The sequence below is a fragment of the Rhamphochromis sp. 'chilingali' genome (assembly GCF_963969265.1).
Source record: "Rhamphochromis sp. 'chilingali' genome assembly, chromosome: 10".
Taxonomy (NCBI): Eukaryota; Metazoa; Chordata; class Actinopteri; order Cichliformes; family Cichlidae; genus Rhamphochromis; species Rhamphochromis sp. 'chilingali'.
Genome location: NC_137937.1, coordinates 5,152,893 through 5,177,980, shown reverse-complemented (window position 1 = coordinate 5,177,980; position 25,088 = coordinate 5,152,893). Strand labels below are relative to the sequence as shown.

Sequence of the window (25,088 nt, the reverse complement as noted above, 5' to 3'; positions counted from 1 at the left end):
GAGTGTATCTGTTACAGACAAATCTTTGTCACTCTGACCGTGCGTTCTCCAGCCAACACCCTGAAGGGACATGCTCAGATTCTCCTCATAAAGGGTGACTACAAAGTCTCTGATACTGCAGGCCAGCACAGCAAACACATTAATGAGGATGCACTGCAGGGTGCCAATTATGTGTTTGCTTTCAGAAGTTTGAGCCTTTCTTATAATTAAGACAATCCTGGCACCGAAGATAGCATTCACTGCAGATCTGCAAGAATATCAGGGATGAAAAATAAATACCTAATCCACCAGTTCTAAAAACAACAAAGGGGATGCAACAGCACAGTGGAGACTCACAAAAGCAAAGATTTTTTTTGTGTTTGTTTGTTTTGTTGTCTTTCTGGATACGATCTCAGCCCTACAAATGAACAGTCATAGGCATAAGCGTGGAGGAACGGCGCTGTCATTGGATATAGTCATGCAGAGAGCCATAATGCATTTTGACACACAGGCGCTGTTACAGGCACAAATCCAACACATGCAAGATTCCCACAGCCACCCAAACGGACACCCAGGCCTGGTATCAGGCACACACGCACACGCCATCTATCATAAACAATCAGGATTTCCAAATAACATTAGCAGGCTACAGAGCACATCAATGGCACACACACACACACACACAGAGCCCGATATTCATAACTGATGGTGGTGTGATATCGAGGGGGCTGACAGCACAATAACAAATGGGTGGTTGGACATACAAAACCCACAGTAATACAGACCTAGTAGATAAGCAGGCTGAGAGCTGTTAGAAAAGAGACATCCCTCTCTCAAAACAGAAGCAGAGGGATGAAACGGCAAAAGGAACAGAGAGCTGGGAGAGGGGAAGAGAAATGAAGGGAAGACAAAAGAGAAAATGGAAGAGATTAAAACAGAAGTGAAACATAGAAAACACCAAACGGCTCTTTTAACTACCTGACTTTGTAGTAAACTCAAAGGTAAAGAAACAAGTATTGGAGCATCATCACATTATTAAAGTTTGTCCACATTTTATTAAAAAATAAAAAATGCTTTTTATATTTTAAAAAAAAAGCTTCATTACTCAAAGTGTAGCTCCATTTTTTACAGCTAGAACATTAATCATGCAAAGTTGGCAGCTATCCCAGGGCCTCCAGATTCCCCTGTTCACTGGTGAAGGGTGATAATGTGATTAATTGAAAATGTATTGTTAGCGTGCAATAGCAACTGATAGAGAAAGTCTGTGGTGGGAGAAAAACACAGTTAAAAGAAGAAAAAATATTTAAAACATTCCAATTTTGCCAGAGTGGATTGCCCAATAAACAAAAATATAGATATTTTTCCAACAAACTGTCACGTTTTTAACGACCTGACATGTTAAGAAACTGTCATTTTTTCCCGTGTGCATCAGTAAAGACATTTGCATTCATTTAAAAGTCATGATATGCTGTATACTGCATATTGGTTGACGTGGCAGACACTAGAAGGTTAAACAAGAAGGTTCTCTACAAAAATCAAGAGCTGACACTCAGTCAGCAGTTGCATTATATCAAAGCATTCTGGATATTTTCTAGCTGATCTTGTCTCGAGGAGGCGGTCTAGCTCAGCAGGGGTTCACCAATGCAGATGCAAGCATTTGAATCTTAAACAGCTTTGGATACCAAAACAGAATGTATGGCTTTCAAAGGGTGTGTACATGTGTGCATAAAAAGAGCCTTCTTTTACAATAGGATCCGGTGAGCACCAATAAGGGCCTTTGAAGCACACAATCCCTCTTTGAAGCTTCCTACATGCTGATCATTTATTTATTTGGAGTGGAGTCTGGCTCTTTCTTGCAATACTACCAAGGAGAATGTGCTTCCAAAGTTAAACTCCACAACCATCTGAACAAAAGAAAATGTTTCATTTTCTGTTTACAGGAACAAAATCTCTCATTATAACTCTCGAGAATCTAGTATTTTTAAATGAATTGTTCTTCCTAAAACATTTATGTCTGGTTTGAGTTTACGGTAATCAGCCGGTCAGGTTTCAAAATGGAAACAGGGCTGGGAAATGGAAAACTGCGCTCAAAAATAGCATCCTTGTCTGTTTTCAAAGTTATCCACTACTTGAGATAAGTGACAGAAATAGAGTCCCATAGGCCATGTTGATTGGGCATATTTGCGGACAGACTCTAATGATTCACACCCCTGGAGGGTTAGGGGGGCAATGTAACCATTGCTTCCTGAGTCATAAAGGGAATTATATGGCAGGCATGTCAGCTACGCCCCACAGCTTATCATTACACACCAACTTCTGGCCATACTTAAAATAGCCCAGAATGGTCAGGGAGGGGGCATCTGAAGAATTCCCCTCTTCCACCATGACAGCCCTCGTTTTTTATTTTTGGCTTTGGTTCAGCAGATGTTTGATAACGGCCTGGGTCAGAGGGGATGAAAACATAGCCATGTTCTTAGATACACCCTAATTACTCCCAAACTTTATGTGGTGGAAACATATCAAAATACAACTCCAGGGGTGTGGAGTGTCACTTGTGTGTGCCACTACATGAAGTTTATGTGTGGAAGGAATGAAAACTAATCAAAGAGATGATATTTAAAAAAAGGAAAGAAAAAAAAGAAAACTGTTTAATTAATTCCACAAAGAGAAGTGGGTTACATCTCACTACTCTTAAGGCGTAAACATCTTTAATTAAAAGGAAAACAAGCTCATATTCCATGTGCAGAGCTGACGCTTCACTTGCGCTGTTGCAAGGCTTTTCCTCAGCAGTGAACTCGCTTTAGCAAAAACTCACCGCTCTAAAAATAGCCCGGTAATAAATATATCCACACGGCCACATTTTTGAGTGTGGATTGGTAGATGAGAGGCAGCAGTCGCTCACTTCAAAGGCCTGCTGGAAAATCCTGTAATAAATCCCTGGCACTTTATTCATCAGGTCTGTTGGACTCCCCTAAAACAAATCTTCCAATGACAAGACCCTCTGCCATCAAACCCCTCTCTGTAGTAAACTGGCAGACATTTGAACTGATGTTATTCTCAAGAACAGCTTGAAAGGAGTGAGGCGCCAGCGGTCTGGTTATCTGCCTAAATTACACAAAGGCTCTGACCAGTGGAAAGGTGGAACGGCAAAGATTTGAGCTCTGTCCTTTCTTTTCCTCCTCTGGTGTAAAGCAGTGCTGTGTACAGACACACACCAGCAGTTTACCTCGTATCACCATCTGAAACAGCCAATGTGGAAACTTGCCAAGTGCATCTGTAAAAATAACCCGTTATTCCACTGAGGACTGGGTGTTAAACCCTTAATGCTTTGCAGCCGGGAGGTATTTTGGAAGTTTAAGGCGAGTCAAATGATGCGATATTAGTTTTTAGGATTTTTTCCAGTGTTTGATTTATCATGATCTAATTTTCAATCAAGATAAAACATAAAATATGGCATGCTAATTTGTGAGATTCAGGTTCACATCAGGTTAGTTTACAACAGAGCTATTATTGCCTTTTCCCAGTATTCATGCTAAGTGTGAATCCTTAAACTTTTTACATATTCCCCAAATATCCACTGTTTTCATTTTGACTTTGGTAAATTTTAAGAATCAGAGACCAAAGACTGACTGGATGTGTTGCTCCTGAGGAGGCCAACAAGAGCAGAAGCCTCATATCTTGAGGGAGTTGGCTAGGGGGTTATTAGGGAATTGGGGGAACAGATTGGGAGGTAGAGGATGAGGATAATTGAGTGTGACCATTGGTGCCCGATATTGAGTTAGGAACATTCACCTGATTAGGGACTAGGTGGGTGGTGCTGTTCCCCCAGTCCACCCCACCCCTTACTGCCAATTTACCCCTTCTAGAGGCAGCTCAAATTAATTCTTTGCCTAAACCCATCTGATGCACATCTGAGGATGCAGCTCACAGCGGCACAATTGGGTACTTAAAAACACCTGCTCCTCCTAGAGAGTGTGTGTGTGTGTGTGTGTGCGCAGTCTTTAATCTCTTTCCGCTGTTGACGTTTCATATAGTCAGAAGACAAATTGGAAATATTAGTAGTATTGCTCCACCTTAAAGTGTCATCGCAGAGCCAGTAATTTCAGCCATTTAAGAGATTTTTTTTACCCTTTGCTAAGAAGTCCAATACGTCAAAGCTCTCATGGAGTGTGACTGACAGCTAAGTGATTCATTATAATGACAGACACTTAGCTGCTGTGTTGGATATTTTTGCTCAGCCACAGGAAACCTTTATAAGCTGCTCAAGAGCTACTCAAGAACATGAAAGTCAGCTTGAAGTGGGACTTGCAGGCCGTTGCAGATACTATAGTGATGAAGTGATAGTTTATAGTTTCTTTTTGTCTTTGAAAAAATGACACAGGATTCATCAAACACTTGTAAAAAAAGCATTTTTTTAAGTGAATTGCTATTTAATACATGTTACTGAAAGATGACTGCCATTTCCAGTACATATCCGATATGCAAAGATGCTCTGAACACTTCCAACAGAGATGCAACAGGAAATAAAAGAAAGAAATGCACGGTCACCGGGACTGATCCTCCCTCTGATTTAGTATTCCTGTTGCATTTCTTTGAGGAACATTAAAGTGAGTGCTAATGCCCACAGGAGCATTGTTGAGTGACACCAGGATAAGCAAAGCTTAGCGAGGTGTGGGCTCCATAACTAAACATTTTCACAGCTAGAAGAAAATAAATTCAGTTGGTGTTTACCTGTCCTGTATAATGTGGAAAATCTTATGCAAGTACTTCATATTACATACAAAGTAACCTCATGGTGAAGAGAAAGTACACCCCTTTACAAAATATGGCAAATAAAACCTGAGACAAGCTACAAAACATGACATATACTAAAATGCAGAAGCAGTCTTAAGAAACTAAGCAGACGATTACTGCTTATATAGGATTTAAGAGAGTAAGTAGCAAGTGTGAGCGCCTCAGAAAAAGCAGAGGTTTTACCAGTTTGCTGGTTTGGGCATTCAGGTGTGTGTTAACACAATGCCAAGCAGGAAAGACATCAGCAATGATCTTAGAGTTTGCTGCTGACAGGGAAAGGTTATAAGGCTGTTTCCAAAAGATTCCACGATTCTACAGTGAGAAAGAAAAGAGTCATGAATATATGGCAGGAGGGCGAGCAGAGGCTTTCTATGACAGAGGAGGATGCTAGAGACTAGGGCTGAACGATATATCGCATTTGCGATAATATCGCGACATGATCAAGTGCAATTTTCTAACCGCAAAGGCTGCGATTATACTCTGGACATGTCCAAATTCATGGGCTGCATCCTCCTGAGGCCGCATTTGTAGACCGATTACGTCACAGCGACGCGCCGAAGGCTGTCCAAATTACTACCATATCCCACTCCGTTGTTGTTCATAATGGTTGTGGAGATGCTCGCAATTCTAATTAAAAACAGCAGCGTTGCCGGAATTGAGATTATGGACAATTCTTTAATAATTAGTCAACTTGCGGATGACACTACTCTTTTCTTAAAAAATGAACATCAGATTCCCCTGGTAAAACAAATAATCACTACATTCTCAAAAGCTTCAGGCTTAAAGTTAAATTTAAATAAATGTGAATTATTGGCATTAAAGGAGTGTAATTCACAATTACTGTACGATATAAAGGTGAAGAAGGAGGTAAAATATTTGGGCATCACAATTTCAAAAGATCACAAAGTCTTAGAAAAAGTAAATATTTTAGATAATGTTGACAAATGTAAGACAATCCTAAATAAGTGGTTACAAAGAGACATCACAATTTTTGGAAGAATATTATTAACCAAAATGGATAGTTTATCTAGATTTATATATCCAGCTTACTCTCTATCAATATCGAATAAAGTTATTAAAACAATTAATAGCTTGAATTTTAATTTTATTTGGAGGAATAAGTGCCATTATATATCTAAAGATGATTTGGTTAAACCATACATTGAAGGCGGTGGAAACGCAATTGATTTTGACATAATGAATGGTGTTTTGAAACTTAAATGGTTAAAATCCTTCCTAAATAATCCACACTCCATTTGGTTTTTTATACCAAGTAAGGTCTTTAACACACTAGGGGGTATCGACTTTCTCCTAAAGTGTGACTTTGAAATTACTAAGCTACCTGCTAAACTCTCTGAATTCCATAAACAGGTCCTTCTTTATTGGAAAATGTTATTTAAACATAATTTCACTCCACATAATAGCCCAATTTGGAACAATAGATATATACTGATGAACAGAAAATCTATTTTTATTCAAGATTGGTTATCAAAAGGTGTTTGGGCAATTGCCCATTTTGTAGATGAGGAAGGACATGTTCTAGGACATCAAGATTTTTGCCAAAAGTTTAATATCCAATGTTCTAAAAGTAAATTTAATCGGGTTATAAAATCCATTCCATTGTCACTTAAAAACATAGTTGTAAATTATATAATATATTCTGACATCTCCCCCAAGTTAAGGCAATTATATATAGATGGTATTCGATTTTGTGATGTTAAATGCAACAATAAGTTTCTTAGATCTTCATTAAGGAGTCTTTATTCTCCAAATTTACTTAGACGTAATTACATATTAAAAGATTTCCAAAGGGAAGAAATTGAAAAAATAAGAACTGATTATATCACCTTCCCTATCCCTCCTAAAGGGAAAGAAGTCCAATTTAAAATCTTGAATAAAATTTACCCGACAAATAGACTCCTTAGTGATAGATTCAAAATAGAAACGGGTAATTGTGTATTTTGTGAAACAGAAGAGGAGGATTTGGACCATCTATTCTTTTTGTGCAATTTTATACAAATATTTTGGTTGGATTTTCATACCTGGCTTTATTCCAGTGGGATTCAAATTACCCCATTTACCTTAAATATGATAATGTTTGGAGTGTTTTTGAAAGAAAAGAAAGCTAATTATGGTGTTAATGTGTTATTAATCTTGTGTAAGTATTTTATACATAAATGTTGCTTTTTTAAGATTAAACCAACACTGGCTCACTGGAAAAACGACCTAAACCTGTTGGTTAAATCTTTGACTTTAGTTAAAAAGAAAAAGGCTGCTTTTTTTGTTTCCTTTGTAGAAGATTTTGATTTAGTGAGTTAATAATCTGTTAATTTATGTGACCCCATCTTTATATTTTATTTTCACTATATATGAAAGTTGCTAATATGTAAGAAATGTTTATTCTCTGAATCTGTAATATATGGTGCATTTTGTTTGTATGTTTATATTACTAATAAAAAAAAATAAAAAAAAATAAAAAAAACTACCATATCCCAGAATTCATAGCGCGGCCCAGCCAAACTCCAGTTTCCAACAATGGCGGCCGCTACTAAGTTTTAAAATTACTCATACTAATCTTTCTGGGTCACAAAATAAACTTTTAAAATATTTTCAGGCGAGAAAGTAGTTGTGTAAACATCAAATATCTGCTCGGTTTATCAAGATATCCCATATTTGCAAAAGTGCTTCGACGTTTTCAGAGGCGTCTGCTACCCACCAGCTCGACAGCTAGCCGGGAGCTCGAGGGTTACTGATGCGGCCGAGAACGGCACAACTCCCGGCACATCATTTTCAGATCACCGCGGAGTTTCGCTGCTCGGGTTAAACGTAATATATAAGTCACTTAGACAACCTAAAAATGTTATTGTTGGGCTTTTTTCAGTGTTTTGTTTGTTCGTGAGTAAATCGGTTTGGCTGAGATTAAAGTTATTAGATTAGATAAAATAAAACTTTATTAATCCCCCGGGTGGGTTCCTCCTTGGTTTTCACACAGCTGACTAAACGTCAAACAGAAAACTTATTAAACAGAAGTATGAGACAGTCGAGAATTTACGCCAGTGTCTGGTTATATTTTAGATAGCAAGAAGCAGACGGCCGAGTTTATTAAACTCCACCGAGACAGCGGTGACGCTAATCAGAAGGCTAGACCGTCCAATTTCACGCCTTTAAACTTTAAAGGCGTGTTTGTGTGTGTGTTTATACAATTGCTATTATGTTTGCACTTTATGTGTAATGTTACTGACTGCAGAGATCAGTAAGATGTGTGTATTTTTTATTTATTAGTTTTATTTATGTAATATTATTTTTTAATTGAATGACTGTCTAGTAGTTCACAGATGTCGAAAAACTGAGTGTGGTAAAGCCACTGATTTTGTTTATGTATATTTCTGCAATCTGCACATTGTACTGACTTTCATTTTAATCATTTAATGTTTACACCAGGGTTCCTTGTCAGCACTTTATGCTCAGATGTTTGTAAGCTAAAAATAAACTATTGTGTATGTTCAAATATACTGTTGTGATTGAAGAAGTTAAATAAAAATGTCAGTCATCAATTCATGCATCACCTCATGTCATCATAACAGAGGTCTGTCTTCCAGGAAAGAACAGTTTAAAATTAATGTAATATAGTATTGGCCATACTATATGATGTATTGCTTGTCTTTGTTTAATAATACAGAAGACAAAGACCTTAAAAAATAATCGCATATCGCATCGCAATCGCAATATTGGGGCAAAAAATCGCAATTAGATTATTTTCCATAATCGTTCAGCCCTACTAGAGACAGGATCAAAGTGAGGCAGATGAGCCGCTGTGGTGTCCAAAAGTGAGCAGCCAAAAGAAATAGAAGGCTGTACAGTGAGAAAAATTATTCACATGTGAAAAACATTCAAAACAGCTACATATCTTCCTAGGAGTGGATGTCCAAGCAAATTCATCCAAAGGTCAGCGCATGCAATACTTAAAAAAATCTAAGAGCTATACCTCACAGTTAACAGTTAGCTTCAGTTAAATGTTAAAGTTCATAATATTACAATTGGAACGAGACTGAATAAATGTGGCTTGTTTGTAAGAGTTTTTAGGAGAAAGTCTTGTCTTTCTGATAAAAAAAAAGAGCATGGTAGCACTGTTTAGCCTGGCCAAGTGGCTCTTCATCTGTCCAGAGAAGTTTGGTCATAAAGCAAAGTGCTACATTTGGTAAAACACTGCAAAAACCCCTCATATCACCTGTCAAGCATGGTAGTGGTAGAGTAATGATTTGCTGCATCCTAGATGCATGAAGGAGCGTTTCCGCAGGTCCTTCCCCCCTGCAGCTGTCAGACTGTACAATCAGAACTGCTCCCAACAAACATAGATGTTTACATCTGCGCTGCAACTGCAATAAGTTAATTAACCGATTCGCACTACAACCTGGTTTGCCTCTTATCTGTAGTTATTTTTATTTAATTTATTTAATTTAATAACTGTACAGTACTCTCTGTACTCGCTGCTGTTACAACCAAATTTCCCCTTGTGGGACAATTAAAGGATTATTCTATTCTATTCTCTATTTGGGCTTGTTTTGCAGTCTACCATGAACTCCTCTTTATCCCAAAGTATTGTAGAGTCAGCTTTCCAAACACTGCTTCTGCATTATTGTTAAATAAATACACAAGACTTAATAAATAATAAAATAAACAATGTCACCTCAAGTTGTTACATCATTTTAAGACCTGGTAAATTCTAGAGAATCTTTTATTATTCCCTGATATATAAAACTTTGGAATTGACAGAGGGTGTACTTTTCTTTTTACCATGATGTAGATACAATATGCAATATAACTTAAATGCCACATTCATTTGAACTGTAAGCCCAGTAGGCTGCCATTACTTTGTTTGCTGTGTTGTTATAAAGCTATATAAAAATGCCAGTGCACTCAAAGACCTCATGAATGTTTATTAAGCACAGTCACTGTGATGCAAGTAGATTTTATGTTATGATTGATCCAGAGGGACTAGATCCTCTTAAACATTATGTGTTTGTGGTTAGCAAGATACTGGCATTAGTAAGTCAGCTAGACTCTGATAACACCCTAACTAAATTAACTGGGAGTCTGTTGAATAAGATTGTGTAACATAGTCTACAGGTTTTGATATGGTGACCCGAGCTCAGGTAGATAAGCCACAGCAAGGCATCAGAGAAACTGGATTAAAGCCCAGGTCTTAATTTAATCACAGCAGGCACTGATTCATTCATAATTACAATGCATTCTTTTCTGATGATCAAGATATTTGATATTTGCTCTTTTAAAAGCTTCGGAAGAAGCAATGAACTTAATTATTTCCACCACATCAATGTGGAACTTAACTGAGACTTGAGAATTGCTTTTGTCTTGCACTTATATATGACTGACTCACACCTCAAATACTCAATTACACAGTTTGTTTTTAGAAACTGGACCAGAACGACGTCATCTCCCGTTCACCTCTAAAACACACTACAGTCTGTGCAGAGAGCTAACATTGCTTTTCTACTGACATTTACCACCAGTGATTTAACTGTGTGGATCGCTGAAATAAGAGCACAGTTACTAGAGAGAAAACGCCTCTCAATGTATTGACATAAAAAGCACATAAGGCACCTGAGCGACAAAGCCAATTGAAAGGAAGCTCCTTCGAGGCGCGATAACAGAGAAAGCAAAGTCTCGGATTTGCAAGACAAGGGGAAAAAAATCAGGAAATGCAATTACAGCAATGATGAACTGAACAAAGTGATTAAAGGAAGCAGGAGGTGTAGAGAGAAAGGGGGGCTTACCTTTGATGTTGGTGAGTGCCGTCAGACCACAAGTAGACTGAAGAGAGGCGTAGCTCTGTTGGAGTCAACTCGTTTGTTCAGTCTGCCAGGGAAGATCTGTGGATTAAACACAACATGAAAAATTAAAGCTGCAAGTAGGACTAATTGGGCCCTTGCACTACATGCCGGGGCTAGCCGCAGTCGAGAAGCTTTATTGTGACATGTAGATGTCAGGGGATGTTGCATAAAGGAGTTTCAATTGCTCTGTAAACTAAAGGGACATGAGAACACCACATAAGGTTACGTTTGTTATTTGTTGGAGCAGCGTGGGATTTTAGTCATCAAACTGTTTAAATTAATTTTTAAAAATGTGCTGCGTTGTTGTGGGGACTAAGGCAATCCAAGATGGATGTTTTGTAAGTTTTGGAATGATGCACACGCTTACTAAATTATCCAAATCATGTCTTTAAAATGTACTGTGGGCCAACAGCTGCTATCTATTTTGACACAACCATGAACCAAAAAAATTTGAGTAACAGATCACAAAATGTTGAGAAAAATCAATACAAATAAAAAAGATGCTGACACTGCATAGTCGATATGTATTAGTATGCAAATTCCTGCACAACCACATTTTTTTCTAGGTAAATGGGAAGTTAGTGCAATGAGTTATTGAAACATGTGCATACATAAATGGGAAGTCACTCTTAAAAGGAGTTTAAGAGCCCTTCATAGTTCTCCAGCGCTTGTGAAGGACATTCAAAGCTCTTCTATGGACACTGACTTTATTTTGTTGTGTTCTCTGTCAAGATGACCCTACGCTGCTTTAGTAACATTGAGGTCCGGACTCTGGGGAGGCCAGTCCATGACTGACTGTGCTCCACTCTGTGTTTTTCTATCTATGTAGGCTTTTACTGCAGTGACTATGTGTTTGAAATCATTGCCATGCTGGTGGATCAAAATCCGACCGTACTTTTCTGCGTTCATAATTACATCAATTTTAATAAGATCCCCAACGACACTGACTGAAATATAGCCCCAAACCATGACAGGGCCTCAACCGTGGTTCAGAGATGGCTGTAGACACTCACCTCTCTCCTCACATGCTCCATATGTACTGACAGTTATTCGTAACCAATTTGGAATCAATCCATTAGACCTGTTGATCAGTCCAGATCAGATTCATGACAGCCACCTTTCCACTGAGACCATTTCTGATCGAGGCTTCAGCAAACAGTAGATGGATCAGCTAAAGATGCATGTTGTTATCCAGTTTCCACAAATTTAAGGACATACTGCCCATGATGCCAAAATAAGCCACATTTTAACTAATAGTTTTCACGTTTTTGGCTAATCACTTTGTTGGTGAAAAAACATTCCCCTAAAAATGGTCCCCAATGCCAGTGTCCCCCTCAAAAAACCTTCTGAGAATCTTCAGAAAGCCTGAAGAACTTCTGCTCTAGACCCTTTAAAAAATGACAAGGAAACCTGGCTACTTAAATCTGTCATAGAGCTGTTATTTCAAAGACATATAAAGCACAATCCTTGGAGATGCTGTCATGCTTCTTTCAAGTTAAACTCACTTTTAACTTGTACTGTACCACAAGGTTAAATTTTAGATCCACTAGACCTTTCTGTGCGTTTCCATCGAATATGGACAAATATAACTTTCATTTTTTAAAGTTCATAATTGGTTTTTTGAGGAACTTGTGCTCTATTTTCTTTTTCTGTTCATATCAGTAGGTAGAAAACATGCTGATATTTTTCCAGACACTAATATTCTCCCAGAAAGACCCCTAGAAAAAAAAACTGTGCCTGCTGATTTATTCCTAAATAAATACAGGAGACTGACAGAACTCTGACGAATATGTTATTCTTAATAATTAGGGAACACACTCTCTACTTTCAACCAACCAATATGTCAAGCTGACCTTAATATTCACACTGTAACGCCTCCGAAATATAGACATCACAGACAGAAAGAAAGAAAAAAGGCCAGTGTCCAATACTGCAGTGCAAATTGGTTTTGATGCTTCATACCATGGGATGAATCATTCTGCCATTCACGTAAACCTGTCCAGAGGCTCTTCTTCCTTTGATGGCCGAGAAAACAAAAGCCTGGCAGCAAAACCGCTTGATTGACTAGACTCTTGAAGATGTCACTGATGATGAAATCAAACACAAGCGTATAAACACTTCCTTGCAGGCCAACTTTCATTTCAGAGCTATGGTTTTAGTAGGATGTAACGGTTCCTTAAAAATTGCCTCATATCAAGAAACACTGCACTCAATAAACACAGTTCCTAAATTGAGTTCATCAGTAGTTCACCTAAAATATTAAATAGTAGCTCGGCACAGATACAACTGGGATTCTGACAGATTTTTGATTAAAAAAAAAAAAAAAAACAGATTTCAAAAGAGTTACTTGTCTGTGAAGTAGATGAAGCGTGAGAGAAGAAAGAAATTGTCCCACATCACCTGAATTTTAAAGACTTTTTTGGACAATTTAGCAAATATAACCACCTAAAGTCTGCATGAACTCATGGTCATCTGCTACATAAACTACCGCGCTCGCCATGTTAAGTATTTCCAGATGCCGCTCTAACTCCAGGCCAAATATGCATCGTGAGTAGTGATGGCACGCAATGTTTCATTAACTATGATGGGGGGGGGGGAGTAAACTTTCCTCCCTAGGTTTTAGTTTTTTCAATGATTAGAATATCTTCCTCCTCTCCAGGGATTCCTGGGTGTGTTCACTTCAAGGACAGATAGGCTCTGAGCACCTTGGATTGCTGGTACAAACATCAAAGGCGAAGCTAAACCCGGCCGCATTAGTTCTCACCTTGTTGCTATCTCTCTCTCTCTCTCTCTTTCTGTGTCTCGTCGGATTCTAGAGGAGGCCTTACATTGCTCTTGAATCGAGATTATGTCAACACACAGTCACGGCTCAGAGTTTCCTTTTGATTCATACGCATTTGATTCTATTTAAAATGATGCAATGCTCTTGTAAGTGGCAGGCCAGCGGAACAACAAGCCGGTTTGGGAATGAAAAGATCAACAGTCATTTGTGATGAATGAATGAATGAATGACACTCCTGTCTCATCCTAGCTAATGGTGCTTACCTCCCACACAATTCTGTGGAGCTGACCAGAGGTTATCAGTGGGAGACTGTGACTATTTACTTGGCAGTCAAAGCTTCCTGTAGCTAAAGAGGTGTTGGTAAATTGCCAATTCTAACATATTGCTCAAGCTTCGGAGGTCATAATGCTTCAACGTCCATCACTGGGCAGCACGGAGGAATACGAGTGGACAAGAACACATTTTTGTAAGCTAGTAGGTTCAACAAAGTTTTCTGCGTGGGCAAATCACTGCATGCCTCAAGCTGATTTTTATACACACAATATCCCCAGCCAATCAGATTTTATTTACACTGCTCTTGGTTCTGTGAATTGCGCTCACAGTGTTCGCCGTTGCCCCTGACGCCACCACCATCATTTGACAGTAATAAGTGCAGAAATCTCATGCAATATTCGTGCTTCATATCAGCGCCTGATACCTCGCCTGCTGTGTATTATGCAGACAATTGCATATTCTATCACGACTTGTCCCCCTTCAACCCACAGAGCGCCCCAGTGTAATTCTGTGATTAATAATGAATGCTGAGTGAGGGTTAGCTAGCGAGCTGACTGACTGACTGACTGAAGGTCTGACTGTCTGGGGAATGCTACAATGATCAAGGCCTTTCTTCAGCTGTCAGCGCCTCTTTGCACTCGAACAGAACTGGAGGTGCATACGAAGGTTACTTGTGATTGCATCTGTGCAATCTGACTAATTGTTTGGGCAAATATGTAAATGCAACGTGAAACGTAAATGCTAAAATATAAACTAAAGAGGATTAATATGCATTGGGGTTACGGTCCAACACAATATATATATAACTTAAATTATAAAACAGGTTGTCGGAGATTAAGGTACAAAACCTCATGCATTTTACGATAATGATTCAGAAGACAGTATGCTGTATTGCTAGGATGTTGTTTGGCGTGTTTTAACAGCATTATAGCATTTTACAACACATAGATACACCAGCTGAGATATACTCTGGAGGCAGAAATAACTAACCTCACATTCAAAGAAACTTAACCTAACCCTAACAAAGCACTTTTCGAACTCTAACTATACGGTGCTCTAACAGGAAACCCACCCCAAAACAGCACAGCATATTAGTCCAGAGAGCTATAAGGAAGACACACTGTACCAACACAAAAACAAACTTTATTATGTGGACACAGCAGCTGAAGCCACTGAGAGGAATATTGTTATGCCTCAGGTTTATATATGACTCAAATAGCCTTGTCTGTCTTCTCATAGATTAAAAAGAAAGAAAGAAAGAAACTTGCACCTTATTGGAACTTGTTTGGAACGTGCTGTTCTAAGACTGAATCCCTTGACATCTCCGCAGTTCAAGGTAACTGCACAGCTGAAAGCAGAGCTAAGACACATTGTACTATAAATGCTCCCCCTGTGTGCAGAATGTGTTTGTAAAGTGCAGCAGCTACACAAGGAAACTACAGAGCGTCATTGTTAGTCCAGACAAACATAGAGGCTCGGCTCACAAGGAAAAGAAGAGAAGCTCAGGTTTCTCATCGTGAAGAGCTGACCTTGGCTAACACTGCTTTCATTTAAGGCAGAAAGAAAATATTCCACCTCATCAGAACTAAATGCCTCTCAAGATGTTAACTAAGAACAAAAAAATAAAAATCCAGGCATAGAGAGAAAGAGTTCCTGCCAAAACAGTGTAACAGAGCTCGCTGAGGAGTTTGAAAGGTGCACACAGGGAAGGAGGAGAAACTGCCTGGCTTGTTTGTTATTTGGACTGCGCACAGATTTAGAGGTCTTTCATGTACATTTTAGCAGCTGAATTTGTTACACATTTATTACAAGCAGACTGTGAGAATGAAACCATCATTTAGGTTTGTTACATCACAGCTTCATGTTTGAGCTCCCCTTTGCATCCACTGACCTTGTGATGGTAGCAGACACCAGATTATTGACGTTGGCGTTATTTATCCCAGAACCAGCAAAACAAAAGTCGGCGCTGTACGGATTGAGATCATATCGCGGTGCTCATGAGGAAACCAAATGTTTCTTCAATACACAACATGTGGGTTCAACATGTGAACCTCAAGGATCAGTGATCAATATGGAGGTGAAATCAGAGTCACACAGTTTCAATCAATAAAGCGATAATCGGGTGACATCAGGCATGCTGTTTAAGTAACTAAAGGCTGCTCTCCATCAGGAGAGCGCTCAACAATAATGGTGTAAATGGCAGGGCTGCAGGGAGAAGGCCACTGGAACAAAGGACTCTGCTGTATATCAGCAGCTTGCTAAAGATCACATGAATATCTCAAAAGGTAACTGTAACAATGTTTTGGGGGAGGATGAGACTGAAATATACGTTTTTAGTTTAAGGGAGAAGTCTGCTGTTTGGAGAAAGCAAAATGCTGCACTTGAATACTACACAAAATACTGGCCTTCAATATAGCAACCCTGTCTCATCTATGAAACATGACTGTATTAGCAGCATTGTTTGGGCCTGTCTTTGTTGCGTCTGAGCCAGGATGGCTTGTTATCATCGATGGAGCGCTAAATTCTGAATTATGCAAGCAAATTCTAAGGAAAAATCCCTGGAAGTCTTTCTGCTAACACAATATCCTGAGAAAGGAATGAACAAGCCAAAGTCCTGACCGTAGGCCAAAAGAAATGTGGAAATACCTGGAGCCATTTCTTTGCAGTTATTGCAGCAAAACTGAGCCAGTGTAAATATCGAATGATATTTAGGTCATATTTATACAGAATACGGCTGTAATCCCGGCTATTTCGGCTAATACATTCCTGACCAAGCTGGCTGGATCCAAAGTGAGTAGTAAAAGCAATATCCTAAAATGTACTACTTCTTGTCTCTGCATGTGTTAACGCCAAACTCAGCGCTGATGGGTTCTGGGCCTTTGGCACAGCACGAAATCTGTTACCAGATCCATTTTTGCTCCTCGAGTCCACTCTCCTGTGACACACGGTTTTACTTTGCCAACTCGGGGACAGAATTTCAGTATTAGATGTGGCAGATGAGGTTAGCAGAAACTTCTGTAGACCTAAATGGATATACTATTATCACAGGTAGTGAAAGTAAATCTATCTATCTGTGATTACTGTCTGCGAAGTCGTGAAAACATTCATCACCGTTTTCAAGAACATAATACTCAGCTGTTGTCAGTGGAGTAAAATGATGTCATCCAGCCTTGGTAATAAAAAAAAGAAGCTGACAACGTCTCCTTCTAAATGATTAATGGCAGTAACGCGCTAAAAACGCTGTCACAGATTGATGAATAATCGGTAACGTAAAGCCCTCGAATGATAACGCCGTGACATATCAAATAATCTCAGTTTTAGTAAGATCGAATGATAACACTCAGGTGACAACTGAATAAAGCACAGGGTATGGATTTATGGAATTCTTACAGTGTGTGTGTGTGTGTGTGTGTGTGTGTGTGTGTGTGTGTGTGTGTGTGTGTGTGTGTGTGTGTGTGTGTGCCCCAGAGAGCGTGATTGTGAATTCAACCACAGCACCTTCAGCATCACATAAGGCATATGGAGGATCAGCCTCCCTCATTGAACAACAGTGCTGCCAAGGAAGGATTTATTTGTGTCTTTTTGTATTTAACTGCTGTTTTCACTCAAACAACCAACTGAGGATTTGCCCATGACAGGCAGCCTCAACCCTGCCTTTGTCAGTTATGTAATGTGTACCACCGCAGCCTGGCGAAACACTCTCCTCTTGTCAGCATATGCAAAGACAGCAGACGACGTTATCTGGGGTATCAGAAAATGAGAAGTGGGAGGGCGGGAGGCAGGTGTATGCTGGAGGGCGTCAAACAAAAATCAAACACCGTTCTGCCTATTTTTGCAGCAGAAATAAGAATACGAGCCATCACACTAAGCCAGTCACACTCTTATTACCAAACACAAAGAAAAAGTGGGTAAACTATGAGGTATACTGATCAGAATGTACAAAAATGAATTATACTCGCAGTTAATACTTTAAATCATTTGTTCAAATAGCCCCAGGCTGACAGGATAAAAAAAATCATATATAGAAAGAATTTAAGCTGTTAAATTTGACGTCAGTCTAAAACGTTTGATAAAAAAGACTGAAAATTCACCCAGTTTGCCCTTCGGTTGGTTTAAATGATGCATTGAACAACCTTGAATTAAAGGTGACTGTGATGCAGCTCCCTTTTTTTAACGAGTTACAGTTCATTACACAAAAATAAACACTCTGTTTATACCGATTACTGTGTAATTAAGAAGGACATATTGTTAGCAGTGGAAAATGGATAAAAACTCCAGGGAAGAACAAATGATTAATTGTTGACAATCCAAAGTCTAATTGCAGTTAACTGGTGAAAAACACCACAACAACACAGCCATTCATGTGAAGTGGGGCTTGGAACCGGATATGGTTTTGTTTGTGTGTGTGCATGTGTCAGTTTGGAGTGTACCTGAAGGGTCAGTACAGGTGCCACAGCAGCAGCAGAGTCCTCCTCCATTGTGAACGTTTGTTATCCAAAAAAGAAAGTACTGTGCAAAAGTCTTGATTCACCTCTAATTTCTTCATACTTTGCTTCCAAACAGCAAGACTTTCTTGTAAATCAGTGGAAGGGTGTCTGCCAAGAAGCCATTCTTGAGGGGAAACAGGGAGAAAAGACTGAGGTGCCCCAAATTATACAAGAACTGGACTGGAAATATATGTACAGAGGAGGTCAGGAGAGACACACAACAGTGCGTGTCTACATCTGTAAAACACAGCTGAGGGTCTGTCATGTTTTGGGGCTCTTTTTAGTGGTGCTGGGGCTCTTGTCAAAATTGATGGAATTATAAATGGTGGAAAAGTACGATCAGATTTTGATCAACCATGCAATGCCATCTGGAAATATATGGTACAATTGGTACTATCAGTCATGGATTGGCCTCCCCAGAGCATGGAGCTCAACATTAATGAAGGAGCGAGGGATCATCAAACAAAAGGCAGCCAACATCCAAAGAAAAGCTTTGGATGCTTCTAGAAGCCTGGAGATTTATTCCTGAACACTGCTTAAATCAAGCTTGGATAAGAGAGTTCATGATGTGTTAAAGAATAGAGGTGGTCATACCAAATATTGAATTTCCAGCTCATTAGAATTGTAAAAACTCAGTTTCTTAGCAAACACAAAGAAGTGAGGGTTGGCTCAAGAATTTTGCAAAGTGCTGTCCATCTCAAAATAAATCTACATGAGACGCTATGGTACAATTCAGCCGCTGAAAGGACAGCACCCTGTTGGAGGAAATCTAACCAACCACCATCACACTCCTGTTTAAATGAAGCAGCTATTTTTAGAAACACATGTGTACAACACAATTTCCTGAATTTGGCGCGTAAAGATGATCCAGCTGAAGTGAACACAGACTACAAACAGATCAACGCAATGGCTACATAATCCCACATGGGTCCAAGTTTCCTTTTGGTCATATACGATTACACTGCAAAGCACCAGCCACCTTTCATTCCTATTTCATTCCAAGGCAAAACAGGTATTCGACAGAACATCACTTCATATTCTCTACTGTTCACTGGTTTCACCATACTTAAGCTATTGTGCAGAGGTCTGGGGCAATAACTATAAAACCACATTACATTCACTTTTTACTCTTCAAAAGAAAGCAATTCGAATCATCCACAATGCAGGTTATAGGGAACATACAAACTCACTATTTTTGCAGTCTGAAATATTGAAAATTGACGATATAGTGAAATTCCAAACAGCACAAATTCTATTCAAAGCAAAAAATAAAGAACTGCCAGGTAATATTCAGAGTATGTTTTTTTTGAAAGAAGGAAGTTATAATTTAAGGGGTTTTTGTAACTTCAAAACAATGAAGGTACGTACTACAAGAAAAGGCTTTTGTGTTTCTGTTCAAGGAGTGAAACTATGGAACAAACTGAATATGGAATTAAAGCAATGTCCAAACATAAAACTGTTCAAAAAGAGTTATAAAAATATGATCTTCTCGATCTATAAAGAAAAGGAAAATATTTAAATTAAGTGAATGTCTCTATTTAAAAACAAACAAACAAAAAATTCATGATGTGATATTATAGTATATAGTATATCAGAAATCTGTTCACTATTTTTATTACAAATTATATCAGTAAGGAAGCTGACTAAATATTCACTGATAATTTATGGGACAGGGGTGGGATTAAATAAGTGTATACTTCTTCCCACTCCCTTTCAACATGTAAATTAATCAGAATGTTTTTTTGTATGTAATTTGTATAGTATATTTTTTTCTCTCATTTCTTTTCTAAATGTACTTGTATATTGTTCACATGTTGAAATAAATTACCAATCAATCAATCAATCAATTCCTGAAAATGAAAAATCCAGTCGGGAGATTTTCAGACTTGTGTCCACAAAGTCTCGGATTCAATTATTTGTTCTGCATATTTCCATTTTCTGGGAGCTGTAATTCACTGCAGCAGTTCTCATCTAAAAAAAAGAGCTAAAAGGGAAATGGCTGCTACTGTGTAATAGATTTCAATTTTCACTTCTTTTCATTTTATATTATTTTCAGTTGGACCCATGCGGAGAAAAAATGTAATAGGAAACTATATAGACATTACATTATTAGATTGTTATTAATGCTTAATGATTGTGTATGTAGTATTTCACTCTAGCCAGATGAAGTGAATCAAGTCTAAACTACTTTAATGAGTTTAGTCCACTGAAGGCTCCTAAAAAAGCTCACAAGACAACACTATGACTATCAACGTGACTAAATGAATTTCAAAGACAAATTAATTTATAGTTACAAGCAATTACTGTTAAAGTAAACAAAAATGACATTAGTAAGAGATTACATGTATGTTTTTTTTTGTTTGTTTTTTTACATTTATCAACCTTTACAAAATACAGTTCATTCCACATAGTTAAGGAGGAAAAAAAACCATGATTAATAGTTAATAAGTGCATAGTTAAACTGCTGATAAGTGAATAATAAAGTATTAATCTTAAAGCAACAAAAACTACTGACACAACCAAAATTATTACAACTATGTGCAATGATCTTGCAGCCTTGTTGCCTTTGAAATTGTTGTTTTGAAGACGGGGGGCCTCTTCTGCAACCACTTGCAACCTAGTATCACAGCAAAATGTTTACCAGGCACAACAGTGTCTATTAAATTTCACGTTTTGGAGAGGCAAAGCGTGAAATGTCCACGCATGCAGAAATTGCATTACTGCATGCAGAAGTTGCACTACCAGCAGGGGGAGATAATACATTTGAAGCCACAAAGTCAGTAGAGAGCTAAAAACGTATGAAGTATATTTCAGGCTCCTTAATCACCAGAAACGATTAACCTGTAAATGTGTTGATAATGTCTATTTATACAATGTCTATTCCCGTGATTATTTTCATGTTGGCTTGAAATAAAATAGCTCCCTCTGCTGCTACTGCAACTTCTGCATGTGTGTCTATTACACACTTTGTCGTAAAACAACTTTGGTGGATCAAGGTGGCAAAACATTACATAACCTGGAGTCAGTCTGCTATCAGTTTGTGATTAACTAGAGTCAAGTTGTCAATTTGTGTTAATATGTGGCTTAAATGTGACAAATGAGCAAAAAAAGCCCAAATCTGTTGCAGTTTGTTGTGAACCTCTTGCTCCTTACAAAAAATTGTGTTTATTTTTTTGAAATCTGGGAGAAGCAACAAATGGCCTTGAGATTCACGCCCAGGACTCTGTGTTCACTTTGCAGCATGTGGATTGCATGCTCAACCCCAAAACAGTAACAATAATACTCTTTTTAACAATTATTAAAAAAAAAAAAAATCAAAGCTTTCATTAATGCTCTAAATAGTCTATAAACTCTTAGAGTACCCTGGGTCCTTATGAATAGACTGTAAAGTAATGACTAATAACTGTGCTCGTAATGAATAAGTCCTAAAACCCTGCACGCCAGAAATGAGGTCAGTAGTTAATGTGAGTTTTAGAAATTTTTATCTTATTTCTTATCTTATGAAAATCTTATGTTTCACTTCGTGCAAAATATTAAATAAATACCCCACTCTATATAGCCCATATGCTGATACGTTACTAATGTCAGGCAACTGTGGTGCTTTTTAAAATAGTTTAACATTAATGTGAAATGTTGCTTTCCTCTGTGCAGATTAATTCCATTCAATTTTATTTATACAGCACCAAATCACAACAACAGTCGCCTCAAGGTGCTTTATATTGTAAGGTAGAGACTACAATAATACATTAACATAGATTAGCAAAACATGTATCACAAGTACAGCTTCACTTTCATAGATGTTTGAGTTGACACAAGACAATAGCAGCCCTTGCACAGTTTTTCTTGGCCTTTTTTATAGTGCAGCTAACGGTGTGTTTTCAGGTGATTGAATAGGTTACTTGTGCTGCTTTGTGGTGCAGACACAGCTCTACATATGCTTTGCTCTTGGACTCTGTTCTTGGATAACATCACTTGCTCTAAATCCTAATACGACTAAAGTATTTCCAATGGATGATGATCTGCTTCTAGAAAAAGTAGAAAATGCTCTTCATCTTCTGCTGTGCCAAATATTTAACTTTTGTTTCAACAGTCTATTATCTCTTGGATATTTGGTCTTTTAATGTAGTGTTACTTGTTCAGACTACATCCAGGAAACGTCAGGTTCAGGAAACAGCTGTGACTGGTGCATGCAGACACGTTGTCAGGGAGTGATTTAGGGAGTGCTTGATTTGCTTTTACTTTGCATTTTATTGCTGAAGCTCTGGGTTCAACTACAGGGAGTGCAGAATTATTAGGCAAGTTGTATTTTTGAGGAATAGTTTTATTATTGAACAACAACCATGTTCTCAATGAACCCAAAAAACTCATTAATATCAAAGCTGAATGTTTGTGGAAGTAGTTTTTAGTTTGTTTTTAGTTTTAGCTATTTTAGGGGGATATCTGTGTGTGCAGGTGACTATTACTGTGCATAATTATTAGGCAACTTAACAAAAAACAAATATATACCCATTTCAATTATTTATTTTTACCAGTGAAACCAATATAACATCTCCACATTCACAAATAAACATTTCTGACATTCAAAAACAAAACAAAAACAAATCAGCGACCAATATAGCCACCTTTCTTTGCAAGGACACTCAAAAGCCTGCCATCCATGGATTCTGTCAGTGTTTTGATCTGTTCACCATCAACATTGCGTGCAGCAGCAACCACAGCCTCCCAGACACTGTTCAGAGAGGTGTACTGTTTTCCCTCCTTGTAAATCTCACATTTGATGATGGACCACAGGTTCTCAATGGGGTTCAGATCAGGTGAACAAGGAGGCCATGTCATTAGTTTTTCTTCTTTTAGACCCTTTCTTGCCAGCCACGCTGTGGAGTACTTGGACGCGTGTGATGGAGCATTGTCCTGCATGAAAATCATGTTTTTCTTGAAGGATGCAGACTTCTTCCTGTACCACTGCTTGAAGAAGGTGTCTTCCAGAAACTGGCAGTAGGACTGGGAGTTGAGCTTGACTCCATCCTCAACCCGAAAAGGCCCCACAAGCTCATCTTTGATGATACCAGCCCAAACCAGTACTCCACCTCCACCTTGCTGGCGTCTGAGTCGGACTGGAGCTCTCTGCCCTTTACCAATCCAGCCACGGGCCCATCCATCTGGCCCATCAAGACTCACTCTCATTTCATCAGTCCATAAAACCTTAGAAAAACCAGTCTTGAGATATTTCTTGGCCCAGTCTTGACGTTTCAGCTTGTGTGTCTTGTTCAGTGGTGGTCGTCTTTCAGCCTTTCTTACCTTGGCCATGTCTCTGAGTATTGCACACCTTGTGCTTTTGGGCACTCCAGTGATGTTGCAGCTCTGAAATATGGCCAAACTGGTGGCAAGTGGCATCTTGGCAGCTGCACGCTTGACTTTTCTCAGTTCATGGGCAGTTATTTTGCACCTTGGTTTTTCCACACGCTTCTTGCGACCCTGTTGACTATTTTGAATGAAACGCTTGATTGTTCGATGATCACGCTTCAGAAGCTTTGCAATTTTGAGACTGCTGCATCCCTCTGCAAGATATCTCACTATTTTTGACTTTTCTGAGCCTGTCAAGTCCTTCTTTTCACCCATTTTGCCAAAGGAAAGGACGTTGCCTAATAATTATGCACACCCTGTAGTATCATATCTAGCTCACGTCACAACAAGTAGAAATTTCTCCATTCAGTACCAAATAATGGATCATCCATCATTAATGTTAGTAATTAGACGTTTCGTGGACATTTAAAATGTGACAAGTAGCCCAAACAAGGTATAACCTCTTTGCAAAAGGTAACAAGCTAAAACTGCAGGGACCACACATGTTTTAATTTTGCGTGATTGTTTTCAATCTTTCTTATGTAGGATCATAAACAAAAAAAAGAAGATAGTAATTACAGGAACAAACAAACTCGCCAAAAAATAGTACAGTAAAATATGGCTCAAGTCCTGTGTGGTAGAAGTATAATGCAGCATTAAATCGAAATACTGCAGACTGAGCTCAGAGCTAAAGAATTCGTGTTGCCCAGCCTCTCCTCAGCCTGCTTCACTTGTGCTGTTACACTGAAAAAAAGGGATTGACCATCTCTTGGATTTATGTAAGCATCTTGCGTGTATTTAACACAATTGCCTCATGCTTTAAAGTTAAGTGTGACCTGTGCAGGGTGTACCCTGCCTCTTACTCTATCACCCCCAGGTTATGCCTGAGCCCCCCTGCAATCTGTATAAAGATAGGAGGACGGTAGTCGTTGTAGATCCATTCAGTTCTTATGTTAACCAGACTCTAGACTTTGTTAAACATTATGAAATATGAAGACAACATGTAGTATTTAAGTGACCAAGTAGTATTGGGGCAAATGTAATTGAATAGTGTTGAAATGAAATGACAAAATTGCGAAGGATTAAAATATTCCAAAAGCTCACCTTACTTCATCTAAACATGTTTCAATCGCGTTTTACCAACACGAAATGCACAGGTTTATTGAATATGAATAAGTTGCGTTGATTTAACTCAGTTGTTTAAGTTTCTGCCAAAGCAAAAAAGTTATGTGCAACAAATGTCCACTATTGAATGAAGTAAATCCAACATGGCCTGTTTTTCAGTGTACTGTCAGTCTCACTGCACAGTCTTTTGCTTCAAAGCATCTATGAATCAGCAATACTGAACGCTGGACTCAGTTTGGAGAAAGGTGGAAGGTGATGAAACTTGTACAAAGAGCTAAAGGATTCATAATGTATCGATATTCTTTCACAGTGTGCAAGCTGGGGCAGTGGCACCAATGGGAGGGTAATCCAAACTGTCTCTGAGCCGTCACCAGGCGAGACAGGGAGCCTCAATCCAACACTGCTCCCTGTTCAGCACCATCCTGCTCTGCTCCTTCCTGAAAAAGCCTCACA

The 25,088-nt window shown here is 38.6% G+C and overlaps 1 protein-coding gene across 2 annotated transcripts in view; it reads right to left on the bottom strand.

Moving 5' to 3' along the window:
• The window catches only part of arvcfb (ARVCF delta catenin family member b), a 267,199-nt gene that overhangs the window by 147,941 nt on the left and 94,170 nt on the right, over positions 1-25,088 (bottom strand). For both annotated transcript variants that reach the window (XM_080894650.1, XM_080894651.1), the window contains exon 3: positions 10,569-10,664. The gene's annotated coding sequence lies outside the window, so the exon portion shown is untranslated. The remainder of the gene's footprint in view (positions 1-10,568; positions 10,665-25,088) is intronic.